The sequence below is a fragment of the Plectrocnemia conspersa genome, unplaced genomic scaffold, assembly GCF_051122295.1.
Source record: "Plectrocnemia conspersa isolate PC_06_02 unplaced genomic scaffold, ASM5112229v1 ptg000004l, whole genome shotgun sequence".
NCBI lineage: Eukaryota > Metazoa > Arthropoda > Insecta > Trichoptera > Polycentropodidae > Plectrocnemia > Plectrocnemia conspersa.
The window spans coordinates 17,028,740-17,048,481 of record NW_028277168.1 but is presented as its reverse complement, the minus strand read 5'-3'; the positions used below and the strand labels follow the sequence as shown (position 1 = coordinate 17,048,481).

The following is a 19,742-nucleotide window of genomic DNA, read 5'->3' as shown; positions in this document are numbered from 1 at the left end:
GGCCATTAATAATATTTCTGCTTGCAACTATTAGGTACAGATTTCTGCATACTTTTTTATAGTTTTCATAGCATCTTATCTATCTGTGAACCTCTATTAGACAATTGATAACTTTGTATAAATCTTTGCGAATGCGAGTTATTGTAAATATTTGTATAAGACATTATGTGGAAATATAAGTAAACTACATAATATTGACGATAGTGATAATTTATGTTATCTATCTCATTACTATCTTTGTTGAATTTTCGCAATACCTTATTGTAAACGAAAGCGCATGAAAATTACGACACCACGTAAGAGGTAGGTGGACAGGGCAAAAGCGGGGGCGGGATCGCCATGTACTTTGGCTTTTATTAATTTGACGTAATTTAAAGTTTCAATTGTCAGGTATGAACTGACAATGGAGCGTACTGGCCGAAGTGGATATTTTCCGAAAGATAAACATCGGTCGGATCCCATTCTTGTCGTGTATTATCCGCAACCCGTGAGCGGATCGGCGGGCGGATGATTATGGGAGGGCGTAGGGATGGAAATTCTTGTGTATAAAATTTCCATTTCCCTGTACCGCCTATAATCGATGCTTTTAATTATTTTTAAATGTTTTTTTTAAATTTGAGGCATTTTTTAAACGCGTATTTTTAAATTTGAGGTAGTTATAAAATATTAAGTTCTATTTCTTTTGTAAAGTGACTCTTGAATACTTGGAAACCAAATACCAGAACCAACTGTAGCGTCAGAATAGTGATGATGATGACGATTATAAGAAAAAATATTTACGGAAAATAGCAGTTTAAAGTAATTTGCTCTTATTTAAAAATCTTTTATTTTGAAAACAATCCATTAAATCAGCAGGCTTTCACAATCATTTAAATTTAATTTTAAATATATCATTAACAAGCACACCTATACGTTTTAAGATGAGACAGCACTTTTCGGCTAGGACGTAGGATGAGGCTTTTAAATGATTCATTAGTGTGAATGTAGGAAAATTTGTTCTTGCCGAGGCACTCGTCACACGGATTGTCTTGTGCAGCATCCCCGATCGCGGGACGGGAAGGCCAGGGGGAACCTCCAGGCTAGCGTAGAGAGGGCTTTCATTTGATTAGGAACAATAAGCTGAGGGAACAATGCCGTAGCCCCCGACCACCCTCGCCCACCGCTTCCGAAGCCTTTGCAGACCAGTTGAAAATAGTCTAGATGCAACCCTTGTCCTGTTGTGTCTGATACATAATTAAAAATCGAATAACGCATCGGCCTCTCTGTTTCGCTCTTTGCTCTAATGTCGTCGTTCTGGTCTCTTCGTTCCAGGCCAGCGGCTATTCAAAAGTACTGTCAATTGTTCTGTGGTCCTTTGTGAACGTTGGCCGATTAGTAGTGGCTTTTATATTGTTGCACACTGCATACTTCAATTGTGCGATTTAAACGTAGCTTGGTTGTGCGAATGTACTATATTATAAAATTATATAATTTAATATAATTATTTAATATTTACAACTGAATATTGTGGTATTTTATAAGAATAGTTTTTTCAAGTTCGGATGTGCCAGGAAATAGATAGGTAATAGTTTCCTATTTATTTACGTAATTTTAGAATACCGATCATATTTATTAAATATGGATTATATTTTGCCATCATGCGGCGATTTTTATTTCAATTTTATTATAAGAAAACAAGAAAACTTTATTCTGCGCAGTTGATTGCGTAATTGTTTTCTTATAAATATATGCTATATTTACCTTATATAAGGGTGGTTGAAGGTTATTCTACTCGTATGATTTCCCTCCTAATAATTTATTATATGTGAAAATATTTATTGTGTTGTTTAATTACAGGTTCAAAATAATTATTGGCATACGCAAGACTTTTATTATGGAACAACAGCGTTTCGTGGAACACAATAGTTGATGGCTGAGCTTGACCACAGAATAAGGTAAGTGTTTTTTTTAAATAGTGGATAAATGTTTACCATAAAATAAATATATGTGATCTTACATGTTTTAATATTCTTTTATAACATACATTTATGGGTACGGCGATTTTAGCGCGCCGACGTTAGCGCGCGGGATATTAGTGCGCAATTTAATATTTTTTTATATATTTATTAAAAACTTAATACAATAACTATTAATTTAAAACTTTTTTCTACAAAATTGAAACACATATATGAAAAAGAATGCAGAAAAGCAATTCAAAATTATTTCAATACATACATATAACATGAAATTTCCTAATCTTATTATTAATTTATCAACTTTGCTTTCTCAAAAGCACTTGCGTATTATATTATATAAATAATAAAATTGTTAAATTCAAAACTACATGGTAAAAAGCTATTGTCGTGTATTTTCCATAAATATCTAAATTGCTACCGATAAGCAGTTTGGAAAACTTTAAATATTTTAATCGACTAAAATTTTATGGATGGGTTTGTAAAAATATCAATTAATCTTAAATAAGATGTAAATTTCTTTAAGTGAGTAGTCAAAAATAAAAAATAAACTTATTTTGCGCGTTAATGTCGGTGCGGTAATGTCCTGCGCGCTAATATCCCGCGCGCTAATGTCGGCGCGCTAAAGTCGGGGTGCCCAGTTATATTATTACACTTATATAAATTATGATAGGTGTATTAAATAGAAGTATTTATTTTTAAATGTTGATCTTATTCGAGATTGACACAATTTATAGATTTGAATATATTTTTTGGGTAGTGCAGTGAATGTATATTTTTTAGTAAAGTTGTATTTTAATTAGTCAAAATATAATTTCACTAAAAATGTGCTATTATTAAAGAAACCGGCCACAGCTGTAGTGACATCTATTGATTATAAATTGTGTAGCACATAACAATTTATAATTAATAATGTAGATTTCACCAATTCCCAGACTTTCAGTCTGGTGGTTAAAACTTACTTGTGTAGGTATTCATTATGTCCGATTGACTAACTCAGTTGGTACAGATTTTCCCGTTGTAACGCACTGGGCTTACGCCTGTCAGGTTACAACGGAAGATTTATCAAAAATAAATAAATAAATATTAGTCTTAACAGGTTTAACGATGTCACCCTATAACTATTTTTTGAAACTGAATTCGCTGGTGGCTTACAGGATTTAACAAGTGGCGTTCACTACTGTTAAATAAGGACCATAACTTATTGCGCTTTTTTTTAATACGTTTCATGTCTATCAAATTATATTTTAAAGCACAATATAATTTTACTAACATTTGTTAGATAAATTATATTTTTACCAATAGAAATATATATCTACCGGTGAAAATGTAATCCGGTATTATTTCACTGAAATGCCTTTGAAAATAAATGTTCACTGGTAATATACATTCACTGTAAAATAATATCTTACGTGAGACACTTATTGTGTAATTTTGGCAACATCACATTAAAATTACAGCTGACATATTTCTTTCTCATATGACAACGTCTTAATGCGATATTTTGCGTCGTATACCATTACATCCAGTGCATTAAGTGCACTTTTGACGTACTTGAAATCGAGTGGTAAATCTCGTGTTATTAGCTCAGGTGTCGCTGTCCAAACTCGGAATACACAGGGTCTTTATGAGTGTGTCGATTTACATTTCTTATGTGGTAAAAATATATTATTGTTAAACAATATTAATATATATAAACTAGTGATATTGTACTGCTTTTATTTGTTATGCATGCATATAAATTAACATATCTAATCGAGGGGGGTGGACGAATAAAAAGGTTTGATCGCTTGATTTACGACCTCAATAATGAATATCGTCTCTTAAACAGGGCACTCTGGCCGATAGCTCGCTCCGATTGCATTTGTAAAAACAATGAGAGACACCCCAGAGGGATCCACCCCCTTCGTCGGGGGTTGTCAACAGTTGTGATAACATATTTTCTTCGGCCACTCGGTAGCTGCGATTCGCTGAGGGGTGGACGACTAGCAGTTATAAATCAAATAAAGTCATCCCTTGGGGGTTGACTGGGATAATGGACTGAAATCACTGATTCGCTTGGCTTTTTTGACATTTTATTTGCATTGTATTTTTTAAAATATAATTTTAACAATCAAATAGGGTAGAACTTAGATGAGAAGCCTTGAATATGTTTTTCAATCCGAGTAGTAGCTTAATTTATTCTAAAAACCTTTTATGTTTATGTAGAATTATACTTATTAATTTATATAAAATATTAAAATATATACTGTTAATAAAATTTGCGGATGCTTCTATGATTTTTGTCTTTTGTATTTTGAGCCTGTGATTCCACCCTCGTTTTGAATTCACCCTCGCTCTGGTTGAAGGGTTAAAGAATTAGGTATCTAAGAGCTTGTTAAAACTTTAAATTAACTTCGATCATTAATTTTAAAAAAAGTACAAAAACATATTTATTTATAAAAAATATGTTTACTATAGTAATAATTTCATCGAAAGTGTTTATTGAAAAAAAAGGGGTTAATTTTCACCCTCCAGATTCAATAGTGTCGTAATGGTGTTTACACCGCAACTTTTCCCCGCTCGTTGAGTCACCTATTGGGGTGAATTTATTTCTGCAATATGTCAACACAACTCTGAAGGCTATTAACAGTCTAAATTAATTAAATAAATTTTATTCGTAAATACAAACGTTTACTAGGCTTCTATTAAATACGTTTAATTGGAAAATTATGAAACTAGTGTATTATGGAATATTCAAGAAAGTTTACTTCATAAGGTAACATGATTCATGTTCTTAAATAATATTTGACTTATTTTCAATTTCTTTTTTATATAAAACTGCTCTTGTTCATATGTCTTGCGATTTTTAGTTTATTTACATACAATTTAGTTGCACTATAGGATCAGTAAAATTATACAGTATTATCTATGTTTAATTACCTATATAACATATTTTTATGCTATTAAATACATATAAATAGCAATTATATATTATATAAGCGAGAATCATTGATTTTTATCTTCATTATAATTGTTTTTTTAACTTTTAATTTTTAACTATTTTTCAATGATACTTAAACGTTTGAATAATGAATTAACTCTATACTATATTATATACATATTTATTGTTTGATATTAACTTTTGATTAACGAATTAACTGTTCTATTTATATTGAATATGTATTGTTTGATATTACAATACTGATCCTATTTTTAGGCATTATTGAACTTTATCAAGTCTTACTAATTTGTGTTTAAGTTTTTTAAAAATTAATTAAAATTACATCTATTTTTAATATTTAATTTTTTAGTGTCTCATTTGTAAAAGTATTGTGTTCGATTTGTGTAATAATATTTTTTTGATCCATTATAGTTTTTTTCTGAATTAGATGTTACATTAAAATATTTTAAAATATACATTCAAAATCTTACTGTCTTAAGTCGCAAAAATAATAATTTTGGGTCACGACCTTTAAATTTGAATACATTTTTTCAACTAGTATTTATCTATTAATCGAAAGAAGTATTATTAAGATCACAAGTGTATCTGGACAGCAGTTTAGTTATTAGATCCTACCCCGTATAAAGTTGTGTGTTAAATATCTGGTGAGAATTGAGGATGGTGAGGATGATTCATATTTTATCGAGTTAATCATGCGATGCGTTGTCATGCATTGTCGTGCAGGAGAATTGACCAGTGACTATTTTGTCTATTTATTGACAATAGGTTTTAAAGACGGACATAATTTTCTTTTAATGTAATTAAAGTATCGCAAAATGCTTCATTTAGGCTTTATTTGTGTACAGGCATTGTGCATATTGCTTTCTGTTGTATAAGATCCATTCTTTGAATTAGGAAAGAAATTTATTTTATCGTATAGAAGAAGTGCAGAATAAACTTTCAGTCACATTGCTTTACAAGGTTTTAAATTGTTATGCGTGGTTCTGATCTAACGACGTGTTCAGTTGCTTATTGTAAACTGGAGATGGTTGTTCAAAATCTTCATCTAAAGCTCTCAAATTTTTGTAGAAAATTGTATGGAGTATCCACACCAAAAGAATTAATTTATTTTTTACAAATCTGATCATAATATTTGGACAGGTTTAATCTATGCGCCTGATGGCAATTATACAAAAAAATATTGAATATTTTGTACGTGTAATATATACTAACTATACATACACAAATACATACACAAAAAAAAAAAAAAACGAGGAGCTGATCCGGTTTATTTCATTTAATTTTAATATTTTATAATTTTTTTATGTTTAAGTATTTTTATATTTATGTATATATACTTTTTTTTTATGTTTTATAAATTTAAAATTTGTTTTCGACCATCGTGGCGCATTGGGGTAACCTGTTAGGCCACGATGGTCTTAATTTAATCTAAAATAAAAAAAAAAAAAAAAAAAAAAAAAAATTAACCTAATTTATTAAATATTCACACAAAATGGTAAATTATGATTATAATAGATATTTGCACACTTTAACTAAAGTTAATTTAATTACAATTTGAAACGATCTAAATTAAAATATTGCTTATTATTTATAACCTGATCTTTTAGACCTCACAATCTTAAAATTATCTTTATTTTTTTTTTTAATCGCGCTGGTCAAAAGATATAGTAAAATACACCCTGCATGATTCGCTTTATTTTCTCAGCCACAACTCTTGCACTACCCCTAAACCAAACCAAAGCGAATGCAGCACCCTATTCGCGTATTGAATATCTAAAAGTCGAACAATACTCGCAATGATAATGCATTACAGAATAAATCCCGGCTAGCGTTGAGCTGATGGGAGGCACGCGACGAAGAATATAATAATATCTAGATTGGGAAAAGGACCAGATGAATCATGCTATATCTATTGTTATAAAAGTAACTATGATTTGGCAAAAGAAATTCATATAAAAAGTATATATAATTTTGGCTATTTATATGTAAAAAGAGGCCACTATATTTATATTCAGGGACGGAATAGCGTAGTTCGTAATATCCCAGACTAGTAACTCTGATGTTGCGGGTTCGAGCCCTTGCAGCGGCACTTGAATTTGTATTTATAAAAAAATGCGTTATTATTAAAAAAACCGCCCCAGCTGCAGTAACATATATTGGTTATAAATTATATTACATATAATAATTTACAATTATTAATATAGATGTCACCGATTCCCAGACTTTCGGTCTGGTGGTTAATATTATTTATTATATCTGATTGACTTACGTACAGATTTACTCCGTTGTAACGCATTGGGTTTACGCCTGTCAGATTACAACGGAAGATTTAATAAAAAAAAATCTAACAAAATATTGTGTATAAATGCTGCTGGAAACATTTTTATTAGGTTAGTTCATTAGGTATTCCTATCAAAGTGGCATTAACACGTTTGACGCAATGGCTTACACCGGTGACTGACATAAAAGTCATAATCCGGAACAATCTCTTTAAAAAAAAACCCCCGGTAACTTCTACAGCAAGATTAAACATCACACGTGTCTGGCATTATTTACTTTAGTAGATTCATAGCACAATTACTTAACATTAAAAGGATTTCGATATTAACGATATTTCGATATACGTGAACTCCTCTTGGAGTTCACGTATAATTTTCTGTCATCTTTGACAGAAAAATCTAAATACACCTTGATACTTAGTTTACCAAGTCTTCTAATTTATTAATGGTATTAATTTAAATTTGATTTTTTAGTTAATGATATGCTTATTTTTAAAAAATGTCGGGGCATTTCATGATCGTTGCATCAAAATTATTTAACTTATCCACAAAAATCTTGCACAAATATTTTTATAATATTATTTTATTATATACTGCAAAATATTTATACGTTGAATTCAAATATTAGCTGAGACTAATATAAAGGTATAATTTTTTACAATATAATAAAATTAATTAGTGTAAGATATTATCTGTAATTCTAAAATCAGATACATATTTATCTCATTATACTAATTTGAGTGTTTTATCGATTTATTTAATACTATAATACGCCATTAAACCATTAAGATACAATTTTCAATAATTTTGAAAGGGTTGGAACGCTTGGAACGAAATTTCAAATTAACAGTTAATATTTTTATTTATTGTTGTTATAATTAGGTAAAATTTTTATATATAAATATCATAAAATAGTATGATTTAATATTGTTCAGTTTTATCAACTAAAGATTATTTTTTTCTCACGCATCATGATTGTTTGGGTGGAATTTATTCCTATGTTTTTATAAATACAATATTATTTAATATATTTTTAATAAAATACAAAATTATTTTCCATTAAGCTTTTCTGAATTTTTTAGCTCGTTATTAGTGAATTTTTATTACCTAATACATATGACTCAGCTAGATTCTAATCGTTCATCCGTGAGATTAGAGAAATCTAGGTAAACTAGAGAAATCTGTAATGATCGAACGGAATTATGATTATATAATAATTACTAATTCAGATTTCCAAATACGATAAAAATTGAAAAACAATATCGTCCATATCAGATTCGAACCCAAGTCTTTCAAGTCAGTAGTCAGCGATTTATACCATTTGTTTATTATTAATAAACAGTATACAGCTGAGATTACTTTAAAATATCTATTGTTTCATGCTTATATATAAGCTTTATTTTTAATATTTCAAGTATTACTAAAGCAGTTATATCCAGTTTGCAACCAAGTTTATTGTTGGTGATTCTTCGTTGCATCATGTTTGAACGACACCAAACTAAATGCATTGTTGTTTCTGCCGCTAGCGCCGTTACTAATGTAGCCTTTAGCTATTTTTCACAAAGAGTCGCTGAGAAACTAGCCTTCAAACTGTCATCGCTTATTCCGAATTTTCAAGCCATCAATATTACTAACTCATACAAGCGTTGATGGGCGTCACGTGACGAAGTAGAACTCAATAATATCCTATATTCAGGATTGGGAAAAGACGAGATGAATCACCCTGTGGAGGAACGGTTGCTGCCTGTATCCATTGTATCAAAAGCGGCAACGATTCGACAGGGTGGTGAGTGAAAGAGGACCTCCTTGCACTCCCCGGGTTCGGGTGGAGCAAAAGAGAGAGAGAGAGGGCTCCGGGACGTGCCTAGATAAAAGACATCTACTTACATACACAATGCTCAGGATGATCCAGCAGACGCCATTGTTGTATTATCTCACATTGTTTCCTTTCGCGGGCCCCGTAGTATGGGCACGCCGTGATGAGTGGGACACGACTCGGATAGGTCTTTATTTCAGGGCCCAGGACGCTTAAGCTCCTCCGGCAAAGGGTCTCCAAGGACCTCCGGCACCCTTTGGATATCGTTATTAACCGACGCCGTGAATGGGCCCAGCATCGCCGCGGTATTTAAGGCGTGTTCGATTTAAAAGCGTGTCTGTGAGAACAAGACGAATGCGAAATCGCATGTACTTAAATATATGGGGAAAGATCACAGATTATATCGATCTTTTCTTTCTAGAAAGCTTTTGTATGTAATATAAGATTTTCTTGTTATTTCGATATTATGTACATATAAAAGCTTCTACAATAGAATATAAGCATATTTATTCTAACGGTTCTTTTTCGTTTAACTGTAAAATAATAATGTAAAATAAATTGTGTATAAAGGACCATTTTTTGAATATTTCTCTATTGATTCATGCTCCTTTTTGATTATAATAATCAGAAGAAAAAATCAGTCTCCTTACTTTTTCACGACGTTTGTTTCATATGTCAGAACAGACGCGCATTCTCACTCAAATAAATTTAAATTATTTAATAAAAATAAATTTATTTCAAGCACGGATAATTGTAACAATCCTGCGCAGTTTTTGCTCTGTTGGGTGTGCTAGTTTTATTTAATTTAAGTTTATATAGACATGTTTTATATGTTCTAATAATTTTCCTTTCCAACTAGACAAGAAAAACTCTTATACGATTCCAAATCGAGTTTAACAATGAAACGGCGACCAATTGTATCGTCTCGGTCGGTTCTCTTCCAAACCGCTCAAACGCTTCCGCCGTATTTCGGGGGAAGAAAAGCATGACGCACAGGCCGCACAATAACACACCAACGGCGGTAACAACAAAAGCGGCAGCAACGGAATCGGCTGCGGCCGTGGAAAGGAAAAAAGAAAAGGCCGAAAGGAGAGGAGAATGAAAAAAACAACTATCGGGAGCATTGTTTGAGCGTCGGCGGACAATGCGGCGGGCCCGGGCACAATGCTCGCCGAGGACTTAGCATATGAATAAACCGAACAAAGGGGCCGTACGGTTTTATTAATTGCTTTATTATATCATCCCGCGGGATACTAAATTTGATTTCGCACATAGTCAATGCCCAAGGACGCCGGCCGGGGAGCTTTGCCCGTATTGTGGCTATCTAGTCTCACTCTACCCATGCTGCGCCAGAAGCTTTGTAATATTTTAAATCCGTAATGAAAGGATCATTGTTTTGGATGATACTATTATGTTGGCGTGGCGATTTATGATGTTTTATATGTTAACCATAACCGACTTATATGTCACGGTTAAATATGGAAGTGAGTCGAAGTTAAACATTTCAGTGGTTTAGATCATAGTTTCCTAACCAGTGGTCCGCGGACCACTGGTGGTCCGCGAAGATTTTTGGGTGGGCCGCAAGTAATTGCAAAATAAGAAAAATCTATATTTATATTTCTTGTTACTGACTGATTTAATATACATAAATACGGTTATACCAGCATACTGTGTTGCAAAATTAATCATTTTGGTACTTTTATTGGTACTTTTAAATTAAATAGTTCAGGACCATCTTATATTTCTCATTATGTAGTCACATTTTTAATATATTATATTTAAATCAAAATTTATTTAACAAAGTTCACACAGTTAAATATACATAAATAACTATTTTTGGCTGATGTTTTAGCGCGCCATTTCGAAATTTGTTAATTCGTGGGGGGCACCCATACATGCCATATTAAAAAAAATAATGGTTCAATAAATTCAAATGATTTACAGCCTTAAATTATACTAAATAACTATATTATTAGGCTCAAAGGTTTATGTGTTTTTCTCAGTTTCCATGCAACAAATATGCATTTTTTAAATACTAAGATGCGAGATAAATGTAATAATTTGCGAAAAACTAAAAAAACGATGGTGAAAATACGTAGCATTTAAAACTTATCACCTAAAAATCATTTTTATAATGGTCCTTACTATTAAATTAACTTACTGAGCAAAACCAAATAAAATCACTTTCCCTATAAATTCAGGCCTGAACTAAAACGAGCTTTTAAACACAAAAATGTGTGATAAATGCATGCTGCTAAATTATTATTAAACCTGGCGTAATTATTTATTATTTTATGAAGTCTTTTTCTGATAATTTCATAGTTTTTCAACATTTTTGTTTTGATAAAACACAATAATAAAACACGATTACGATAAATAGTTTATTTTTACTTAATTTAAAGCTCACTTTAGAGCTCTGGATTATTTTTTAAGTAGAAAAAAATCATTAATAATATTAGTCAGTATTTTTTATATTATGATTAATTTTCGCTATTGCAGTAAAATAAACTTTTTTTTAAATTAATTGTATATTAGCATGTCCTGTTTAATTGGTTTATTTGATTTTATATGTTTAGAACATATTATTTATTTTAAAAAATATTTCGCTTTAGAACTTTATTTTTCGACAAAGAGCTGAGAAATCAATTTCTATGCTGAATTATGCGTTTTAGTTTTTTCGTTATAGATACTAGTTATATGTTAGATACGATTTTATTCAACATAAACTTTTTCATATTAATTAAGATTAATTAAGAAGTGATTAAGAATGACTTCCTATTAATATTATCATGATAATTAGATATATTTTTATAATAAAGCAAATTTAAATTTAATTACTTAATCTAATTAACTTTAATTTTAATTAAATAATTTAATAATTATTTAAAAAATATAATAAATTAAATTTTTAATATATATATTTATTTTTATACCATTATTTAATTCTAATTTATAAGAAATCCACTATATTTTTAGATATCGGTAAAAAACCCTACCTATATTTAAATATTTTAATTTATAATAAATTATAATATTATATTATATTTCTATCGAAAAATTATTTAAAATAATTAAATTAAACGATATTGAAGAATAGTTTATTGTCCATGTAACATTCACAAACAGTTGAATTTTGATACTATATTGTAAGCATAATTTTATTATCTTCCTACGTATTTTAGACTAAGTATCTACTACTAGTTATTGCTTTCCTTATTTTTTCAATATGTAACTCAAGTTGCTTTTTAAATAAAAAAATAGTTCTAGTAATTGGGTTACATATTGTACCAATAAGCAACTACTTTATTTCATGAGAACCTATATACAATATTTACTATATTTATAGCTTTTATAAGGGTTAAAGGATATAACCCATTATATTGGGCAGTACGCGAATAATTGTAGTTGAAACTAAAGGCGAAGGAACAATCTAAAATTTAATAATGACTTTATTGGCACTGTTATTTAAATATGTGTATGTAACATATGGGTGTTTATATAATACATATGCACACATACATAAATAAATATATTAACGTACTGTATACATCGAACACAGAGCGTATGAATAGTGTTGATGATGAGCGAGATGCGAGAATGGAGTTCGCAGGTTTTGTCTATGATTTCAATGACACCAGCAGACAATATTGTTTCGGATCGTATTGTTTAATGCATATTGTTCGAATTTAACAATATATCCAAAGCGAGTTGTCGGTTTGGCGTTTGGTTGCGCCGATGGTTGGTGGAGCAGCACACCTACCGCCTCTATCTACCGCGCGGCCACAAAAGACTTTTCATTCTTCTGAGGGGGTGGCTACGGGCGGAGGATACGCGCGCATACGTATGCAAATATTGCGATTTATCTGTTCGTAAATAAATAGGCGCAGGGCCACAAAGGGCGGGCAGGAGCCACCCCCACCCCACCACAATGCGCGCGTCTATACATCACCGGAGAACTAACTCTTTTTCTTTCATTTCATTCTTGGCCCATAAAGGACTTTGTCGAGAACGGTCGCGTGGAGTGAGAAGATTATTGTTCTCAAATGTATAGAACGCTTTGTAAAGACTTCCATTGAGCGCGTCCCCCACCCACCTTCAACCCTCTTTCCCGTACACACCCTTAACCATGCCTGTGCCCCGACGGGCGTCGCGACGCCCTTCCACCGCTTGTCATTTTCGCGTTTTCGCGTCTTGTTCTTGACCGATTTTGCCCTTCTAACAAACAGGGAGAGACACGCATTTTCTGCTTATCTGCGTATCTGTCTATACTTATTATTTTCATTGCGTTGATACATTTCTGGCAATTAATCACCTATATACAATGTATATTTGGACGGCATTTTATTTTAGGACCTAAAAGCATTTGGTGATTTTCTTAATTAAAATGTCATATATCTTTCGCTCATGCTCGTTTAGTTTTCGATATCTTACTGTAGCCGTTTTATAAAAAATAGTTCTGGACACTTGTTGACTCTCCTATATCGTTATTAGTGACAACGGATTGCCTTATAATCGAATTATTAATCATTTATTCCTGTTTTAAATTAAATCACAACGTTGTTGCGATTAATGCGTGATAAATTTCAACATAGTAAGATAACTCTCTTCAATTTATGGTATTCCTGTATGTTTACTTTCCGAATATTTATCATATATACACTTAAAGAAGATCCGCTATTTTTTTTATTTAGCTCGAGTCGCGTGAAATGTATTACAAAATAACTAATAAGGATTTCCGAGAAAGGTCATTAAAAGTTCACTAAAACGGTAATTCAAACGATCATTAAAAGGTATGAAAGTATTATGATTTATACTGTGATCGCAAATTGTCCTATAATATGGATATTTGTTTCAAATTATGCAAAAAAAATATGATTTGATTGCTTACAAATATATTATTCATGCTAAAATAACCAGAAGTAGATAATCAAAATTCACGAAAAAAGTATGTATTATATTTGAGAATATACATACATTAATTATTTAATTATTTTTGTTTGCATAGTAGATGTATAAAATAAATTATAAATTGTGAAAAATTGAAATAAAATACATAATTGACAAGAAAAATACAGATGAAATATTATTTTATACATAATTAAAATTTGGAGAAAATATGTTCAAAATATTATAATACAAACGAATAAGGTAAATATTTTATTACCTTAGGACTATTGCGACTTAGACTTCAAATATTCGAGTACCAAATATATTCGCTAGTTTTTTTTAACTATTTGTTGTCAAACTATTTATAAAGTATTCGTTCATATCTAAAGTGAAATATTTTAATTTGTATAACATCATAAAACGATAAACAATAAAAAACAGTGCATCTTTTCACAACGCAGGAAGTAAAATTTTCCGTTAATTTGCTACCTAAACCCTTTTTACGAAATGTATTTTTTTATTATCTTTATGTTATTTATAACAGCCATAACCATAACAACTCAAAGTCGAAAAACCAAAATATTCTTTGTAATTTTTAAAATTACAGAAATTACTCACACTTCTGGTTTGCAGCTGTGGACTTTCTCGATGCGTTATATTTTATTTTTGTCTCTTTTAAATCAATAGGATTAATGTTCAATTTGAAGTCTGTCTAAAGTAATTTTTAATGGTTATATTTTTGGAATATCTTAGTGAGTTGTCGCCTTTTCGGAATCAGAAATAATTAAAATAAAACTGTATAGTGATTAAAAGTTTAAAATTTAATGCTCTACTATTTTTAAAATAAAAATATATAGTCTCGATACTTTTTATTGTCTTTTTATACCAATGAAAATTATGTGTAAAAATTTTAAGACTTATATTTTATTTCTTTACAGTTTCATATTCGATTAGTTAATAATAATAAATATTTAGAAACTCTACCTGGGACTTATTAAAAATTGCACTGTACCAAATTGACAATTTGCTATTTTAATATTTTCTGAAATATATTTTTATTCTTTTATAATATAAGCTAGTATTTTACTCATTGAAATTTACAGTTTTCTTTAAGTATTACCTATTATTATTTACCGAATCCTAAATTCTTACGAACTGCCAGAAAATATTATTTCTGTGTTTTATAAAATAAAATAAAAAACAGCTACTACATTTTAGTGTTATTCTAAAATATAGAGAACAATTTTTAGAGCTTACAAATTAGAAATATTAAATTAAAAATAATTTATATTATTGACAATTTGAAACCAATTGACCAATTGATTGTAAAATACAAAAAATCCTATTATTTTTATAGCTAATGAGTCTGAATCGATTGTAACTTGTGAGTGTAAGTAGGACGATTTTCAAGAGATGGTCTCAGTCGATAACCATATTCAATCAGTGATTTTACTTGTAGCCAGTGCTTTTTTTCATATAATGTAATTTTTTTTCATATAAAGTTGTTAAATAATAGTAGAGTTGCATTTATGTGCAAAATTGCTTTGAGCCAAGCTGCTTAAAATTGGAAGAATTTGGTTTAAAATTGGTTTAATCTGGATTACATAAAGTTTTGGCTATGTGAAATAATTTTGAATCAATTGTGTATCATTTCCATGAAGCAATGCATAAAATGATAAATGCACTTTTGATGGCTTGAAAAAAAATCACATCTACAGAATTTTTATGGGACCTAGGATTGATTTGTGAAGCTCTTCAAGAATTACCAGAATCAAGTTTGAAACTTCAGGATTACAACATAATCACGTATAAAGCAAATGAGAAAATAAAAATACCAGTGCAAGTTTTTGAAGAAAGAAGACAAACGTTGAGCCCTATTGTACGTGATATTCGATTTTGTGGAATTTTATTTCACGAAAATTATTTAAGAAGGAATCTTCCTATTATTAGTAAATTTTATACATACACATATAATTGAAAGGGTCAATTGATAAAAGATTGCTTGAAAGCAAAGATGATCGGTAGGCGTATTAGTCTAGCGTACTTGATAAAAAATATTTGCCTAAATATGTTAATACTTAACTGACATATGGAAAAGTGGAAATTAGAAACTTGTAGAAAATGGAAGAAAAATGATTTGTGGATTCTGTTATACATACTCTGGAAAATACATATCAAGAAATACTGTTGCATTTGAATTCTATTCCTATGTCTTAAAAGTGTGATGTAATTTATGGTATATCTGCAATATAGTAAGTGTTGACGGCATAGAACTTACCCTTGAAACTTGTTGCTTGCACAGTATCCGGAGACTTAGTTTACACATCCGTGCGTCGTAAGTCGAAGCACGTAAATTAATATTCTGTTAAATAACTGCCGCCACAAGATAAATATTTCGATATGCTTATCCTTAATTTAAGTTTGGATCGAATGCGTCCATTGATTGACCGAAGAAATTATTTGTAAAGCTTTTCAGCCGAAAAGGAGCGCTTTGAAGTACATTCTTTAGTCTTGAGGTTTACCGTGCGAAAGCATTCAATTCGCTCAGTTTTGCAAAGGTTCGCCATGGAGCTATTCATATCGAAACCAAAGTCAAAACTTAAAGGAACTCAGCTAAGCTCGCCGGCATTAAGCCAGCGGGATTAATGGAACGTTTTCAGCGGCGAAGAAAATATTAATGCACAACGAAGGAACGAGATTGATAACTAGAATGAACGTTTTTCTTAACGAGGGGCCGAACCCGGCGAAGTTGAGCTCTAAATTGGCACGGAGGCGCGCTCTGAAATATTTTTATTATTGTCTTAGAACTGATACAGCACAATTGTGAAAGGATCCCGCCAACCATACCGTGGAAGAAACACTACAAAGTTAAGAGACACTCGGCTGAAATCTTGCCGTACAATAGGACCTGGTGTCTATTGTGCTATCTACAAAAGATAAAAACTTTTTCATTGTTTGATTGTGTTCGTTCAGTCTCTACAACCGGCGCTTCACCTCACTCCCTCCCCACTTTTCCACACCAGCTTTGTGTGTATGTGTGTGTACGTACAAAAGTGTGTGTGATAAATTATGTAGGTGCCTTTGTCTTTTACAAATTTAACTCGCATTCATTTTGCTGGCCGAAGTGTAGTACCATTGTGCTACGTCGTACAGGCCGACCGTAGAAAGGAGATTTCCACTGGGGGAAATGTGTCCAGCGTATGTCCAATATGAAAGAAAACCGATTCTATAGAATTCAGATAGAGACCGATATTAACTTCGTCTAATTAATTTTACAAAAATATATATTGGTATAAAGTGTCATTATTCCCATGCGTCATATATTATACATTTTTATTTTAAGAAATATTTATATGTTTAAATAAACATTCTTAATCTATAATTTTATTACGATTTCTTACTAGATAAATTTGTTTAAAGAATAACACTTTTTTGTAGATAGTCTAGTAGGTTGTAGACAATCTACTATCTAGAAGATTGTCACGTGGTACTTAAATTTCTTGTAATGATTTGATAAAAACGTTTTGAATTTGCAACTTAAAAAAAAGATGCACGTGATGATTAGATATTTGGGCGGATTAGGTAGATTTGATTACATGATTTAAAAACTAGGTTAGATTTAATTACATAGTTTAAAAACGCGACAACAAATTTAATTTTTTTGGGGTTTAATTGGATTTCTTTATGACCGCCGTCAGGTGGACATTTGGCAACACTGCAATAAATGTGTCTGCATTATGTGTTTGAATTCGAAATTTTTATGTCAAATTTCAATTGTTGTAAAAATGTCAACTTTGAGAGATCTTGACGATAAAAAATATTTTTATATAATTTCAATTTTGTTAAAAATTTAATGATGCTGATATAGCTGAGCTTTATGAGAACTTGACTTATATTTTCAAATATATCAGAAAGATATGCCACACAATTCCTTAATAATTGTAACTCAGTGCATAAATGGACACAAAATGTCACTTAGACATCACAACATTTATGTACCTTCTTTGACCTTGAAGTTAGATTTGAAACATATCTATCTGTGAATACTGTTTGTGAGAGTTAAAGTGTTAAATATTATTGATTTGACAAATGTTTTAAATTTTATAAGTAGTTATTAAATATATGGATAATACTCTAGTATTTTGAGAAAAAAGTTTTGGGAAAGAGTTTTATTTTATTTAAACTTTCAAAGATCATGTGTGGCGACGCCGATATAACAACGAATTATATCACTTGTATCGAAAGGTTTATGACATAGAATATATCATAATTTGACGCTTAAGGTAGGCCGGACAAGTACCCCGCTTGGACGACTCGAAACCTGCAAAGCGGTTAACCTTCAGAAAAATTCAATACAAAATGTTGATTTTTTTTCTTATGAATTCATGCATTAGTATATATCATTGATCGTGCATATATTAAATTATCAATTGTATATTATCATTCATTTAAGATATATGTTGGCAGCACTGTAAATCAGACAGCTGTGAATAATCACGCGTGTTCAAAGTGGCAAATGTTAATTTTGCAACAATACATATACATAATGATATGATGTATGTATTATTTATTGACTTTTTTTGTTGATAAAAGTTGCATAAATTCATTATTAAAATATTTTTAAATTTATTCGCAATTATTCCTAGTTGATTTTAGTAAATCATTAAGATTTTAAATGCAATATATTTGAAAGAATTTGTGGCAAACTTCGCAGAAAATGATTAAGGGATCTGTAAATCATCGGCAGATCTAATTTCATAATTATGTAGCTGTTTTCTGAATTTAAATTTAATATTTATAATCTCTCTAGAATTTTTTGGTGCCATTATTAGTTAATATTTTAGTTGAATAGTTATAAGCAAAATTTCAGTTTTCATATATATTATTATTTTGTATCGAAAGGCAAATTAAATATTTTCTCATAGCACTATTTTGAATAACCTGAAGTGATTTTATTTTAAATTGATTAAATTCATATACGTATGTTAGATAACTATGATTATGTGAATAATAAATGCTTAATCTAGTTTTATACAACAATATATTTTAAAACTTATATAAAAAAATTTTATCACATAAATAATTAAAAATTTTTTTCGAAAAATAGACATAAGTATTTTTTTTAATCATTTTTTGTAATTAGAGAATTGTTTATATTGATTGTGATAGCAAAATTATCATTAAATATTTATAAAAAAATCCGAAGATATTCTTTTTTTAAAAAATTCAAAAACTAAAGTTGGATTACCCTTTCAAACGCAGATTATTAGCACAATAGTACGACATAATGCGATAAATAAATTTGGCAACTAAGACGACGCACATGTGGCGGCGCTACAGGTGCGCTACGTACTCTTACCGCACTAAATTAACATGACAATTAAAAGCACATTTATGTGTTGTACACCGTAGGCGGAAACACCGCTCACGTGCCGTGCCGTTGTACCAGCTCCTTGTTAACTTTTAATAATAATAATAAAAAACGTATCAATAAATCCATTCATGCATTTTTTCCTATGTAATACGCTCGAAGCGAGGCGGGTAATAACAAACAACACAAAAGACGAAGAGAATAATGTGTTGAATTTTTATATAGAAAAAACCGTGACCATTGAATAAAAGTTCGAATATTATAATAATGTGGCGTACCTGAATAAAATTGATACAGGAAAATCGCTACAAGTGTATTATTTATATGTACATATAGAGAAATTTATAATTAATTGTTTACTACATGCTTTCCTTTTTAAGTTTATTTATCATAAAAAATGTTTTTTTTTTATTACATATTTTTATTATTACATCCTGACATAGTATTTTAACATGATTAGTTAGGGCTTATGTACATTTATTTTTATGATTAA

General features: G+C 30.3%; 1 long non-coding RNA gene across 2 annotated transcripts in view; it reads left to right on the top strand.

The window, feature by feature from the left end:
• The window catches only part of LOC148236060 (uncharacterized), a 533,956-nt gene that overhangs the window by 35,214 nt on the left and 479,000 nt on the right, over positions 1-19,742 (top strand). For both annotated transcript variants that reach the window (XR_015809455.1, XR_015809458.1), the window contains exon 2: positions 1,837-1,934. This is a non-coding gene — a long non-coding RNA (uncharacterized LOC148236060). The remainder of the gene's footprint in view (positions 1-1,836; positions 1,935-19,742) is intronic.